The sequence below is a fragment of the Rosa rugosa genome, chromosome 4 (assembly GCF_958449725.1).
Source record: "Rosa rugosa chromosome 4, drRosRugo1.1, whole genome shotgun sequence".
Classification (NCBI taxonomy): domain Eukaryota; kingdom Viridiplantae; phylum Streptophyta; class Magnoliopsida; order Rosales; family Rosaceae; genus Rosa; species Rosa rugosa.
In genome coordinates this window covers 9899207-9902905 of record NC_084823.1, presented here as the reverse complement: position 1 = coordinate 9902905, position 3699 = coordinate 9899207, and positions in this window count along the sequence as shown.

The window sequence follows — 3699 nt, the reverse complement described above, 5'->3', positions numbered from 1 at the left end:
GTGTGTCTAATAAGTGATCCCTTAAAATGGCCAAAAAAAAGGATCCCTCATTAGAAGGGCCCTATGTGTGTGTGTGTGTGTGTGTGTGTGTGTAAATGTATGTGTATGTGTGTAGGGGGACAAAAACCCTAGCCTCCCTAACCTCCCAACTAGCTTTCAACCCTTAGAAAATTCTTGTTCGCCTGGCGACGCGTCCTTGTGATGTCATCATCGGACGGGCATCTAGGCAGCGTCCCTTGACGTCATACAACTGTTCCTAGGCGGTGCATGCTTCATGGATCTTTAGGCTTGGCTGAGACTGATCTCCATCAGTGGCGGAGGCAGGAATGTATATAAACGGGGGCAAAAACATTTCTTTCCTTTCTGCCTCTCCTCTAATCGGCAGAGCAACTTTGGGCCGGTTTTAAACATGTAGAGTACCGGGACCGGCCTAAACCCGAACCGAGACAATACAGTCCAATTTCTCAGGGCTTTTGGTTCCTAGCAGTAGCACCAAAGCTGCAAATAGTACCATTATGCAATCTGCAGTAGCAGCAAGGCTACATCTGTAACAACAAATCAATTTTCTCCACTTGGTTGGCGTCATTAGAAGCGTGGCTGATGTGGAGGAGATCAAGATGCGTTAGGGGAAGAAGGCGTTGTGCATTGAGAAACTGAGGGAGTGCCGAACTGAGGGAAGAGGAAGAAGATGAAGCAGGAAGAGAAAAAAAAAACAGAGAGAGTAAGAAGGTCGATCTCTAGCTTTTGGAGGAGGAGCAAAGTTGGGGTTGACTGGCTGAGGAAGAAGAAGAAGAATCGAAGAAGAGAGAGAAGAAGAGAGAATGAGAGGAATCGTGTTGGAGGAATAATGGAATATTGCCACTTGGAAGAGTACCCATATTATTAATATAGTATTAATATATGATCAATGAAGCATGGGGGCACTGAATCAAAAGAAGTGGGGGCAAAAAGAAGATCAGTGAACAAAATATATGATTTTACTGGGGGCCACTGCCCCCACTCATCTTTCATTGGCTCCGCCACTGGTCTCCATGGCCGCGGTTTGGCTTCCTTCTGTCAAGGAGGACGACTGTGCTGCGGGTTAGATGAAGGCAAAGCGGGCGGCATGATTCGTTATTAACGGCGGCTGTAGGGGTGGTCGGGAGGTGGCCGATACCTCTTGGATCCGGGGTTGATGGTGATTTCATCGCTTTGCTTTGGATTGGCAGATGATGGTGGGCACTCACGGAGTGGTTACCAGATTTGGTCATCGGCGTTAGTGGCTTTGTTGTTACCAGAGGTGACAGAGAGGGTGCGGCACGTTCGGGCTCATGTGGTTGGGCTTGGTTTGTGGGTCTTGCTCTTGGACCTGTGGTCTTGTTAGTTTTTTTTCCTTTTCTTCTAGTCTTTTATTTTCTAGTCTCTTTTTAGGCCTTTCTTAGCAGTCTAGTGGATTTTTTCATACCTAGTTCAGCATTTGGTCTTGGTCTTTGTCGGCTTAATTCTCAGTGTCTCTAGTTGTACACTAATTGAGGTCTCTAGGCGACTAGATTTACTATTCTGAGAGTTAGGTTGGGAGGGTCAGGGCCTTCTATTTTTAGTAGGGCTGGGATTGGGCCCGGCCCGTGTAAAATTTATAGGGCCCGGACCCGGACCGGAATTTTCGGGCCGGGCCTAAATAACATTTTTTCAGTTTTGGGACCGAACCGTTTTTTTGGGGCCGGGTTTTCGGGCCCAAAAGGTTTTGAAAAAAAAAAAAAAAAAACAACAGCAGATCTGTCTCAGATCTGCTCCAAACCCAAATTATTCAGCCCCCCAAAGCCGCCTAACAACCACCATTCAAAGTCTGGGTTTATCTGTACTAATCAGTATACAAAATAATCAGTTTATAGCTTGATGTGAACAAGGGTTCTGAGACTACTCAAGGAGGAGAAACCAAAAGCTGCGAGCAAGAAGAGACATGGATGAAAGAGAAAGAATCTCTCTAAAAATCTACAATTGATCTGATGGGAAGGAGGACAAGGAAGAGAAAGAGAAAGAAAAAGAAAAGAGAAAGGAGGGAACTGGGAAGAAGAAGACGAAGAAGATAAGAAGAAAGAGAATGGGGAACTGGGAAGAAGACGAAGAAGAAGAGAAAGAGAAAGAGAAAGAAAAATAAAAGAGAAAGGAGGGAACTGGGAAGAAGAAGATGAAGAAGATAAGAAGAAAGAGAAAGGGGAACTGGGAAGAAGACGAAGAAGAAGAGAAAGAGAAAGAAAAAAAAAGAGAAAGGAGGGAACTGGGAAGAAGAAGAAAGAGAAAGGGGAACTGGGAAGAAGACGAAGAAGAAGAGAAAGAGAAAGAAAAAGAAAAGAGAAAGGAGGGAACTGGGAAGAAGACGAAGAAGAGAAGAAGAGAGAAGGAAAAAATTAATAAAGGGGAGAAAAGGGACAAGAAAAGACAGGAAGAGAGAGAACAATAAAATAGTTGTAACAGAAAAAACAAAAAGAATAAAATAGTCAAAGCAATTATACATGAATCGGGCCTTCGGGCTTTTTTTTTTCTTCTAATTTTAAGGCCCGAGCCCAGCCCGTTATATAATGATTTCGGGCCGGGTTTTATAAAACTGGCAAATTTTTTTAAAGGGCCCGGACCGTTCGGGCCGGATCCGGGCCGGTTTTCGGGTTTTCGGGCTAAAATCCCAGCCCTAATTTTTAGGCTTAGTTCTTCTAGCGCCTCCGGCGTAGTACCAAAGGAGGATTCCACTATGTCTGCGTATTTGATTGTACAATGAGTAGGTCTATTTCCTATGTACCATTGTGGGTACTACCACTATCTTCTTGTGTGTCTATATATGGCAGCGGAAGGGTATATAACGACCTATTTTGGCTTGTGATCAATATAATTTTCGCCCTATGGACTCGATTCAAAAAAATATATATAGGGGGACGTTCGGAAGAGGACGTCCGTGAAATAGAAAAACATGCGGACGTCTCATCACATCCGTTCAATTTCTTTCCATGAGGTTGGACAGTTAAATCTCAGTTTCTTTTAGATTGGCCTCCAAGGGTTAAAAAGAAAATCACAAATTGATCTTTGTTGTTATCGACGCAACCACGAGGCACAGACCAGAACTTCAAAGTGCATTTGAGAAAAGATGAAATTTTTTTATGCCAATTCTAGAATGAGATAGATGCCTCAAAGTTCCAAATCCAATGCCTTGCGCTCTATTTCTCCCTCTTTACTCTTTTTCTTCTTTCTTTATCCTTTGCTCAGACTAAGAGCTAAAAACTTGATATATGAGAACCCATAAGGCCATAAGCTGCTAAGGGTCATTAATCCAAACCCAACGTTCATTTCTTACCTCAAAATGCTATTAGTTCTCCCAAATTTTGATTTTGTGACTTTGAATCCCCAAATTTGATTGAAAAAAAAAACTCAGATTTTCATATAACGGAGATTGATGCGTAATTGGCTTGCAATGGGTTAGTTTGAATCCTCAATTGGCTTGTAAAGCAACAACAAATTTCCATCTTCCCTCTGTAATTCGGCTTTCGAAGAAGCTTTGAATCTAAATATGTATGAGAGAGAGAGAGAGAGAGAGAGAGAGAGGTGATCGGTGTTGGACTGTTGGCCGTGTACTAGCTTTTTAAAAGGAAACTGAGCATCACGGTCCAATCTCAAGAAAAAAAATGTATTAAATACTGTTTAGTCCTTGAACTTTTGCCCGAAAAACACTTC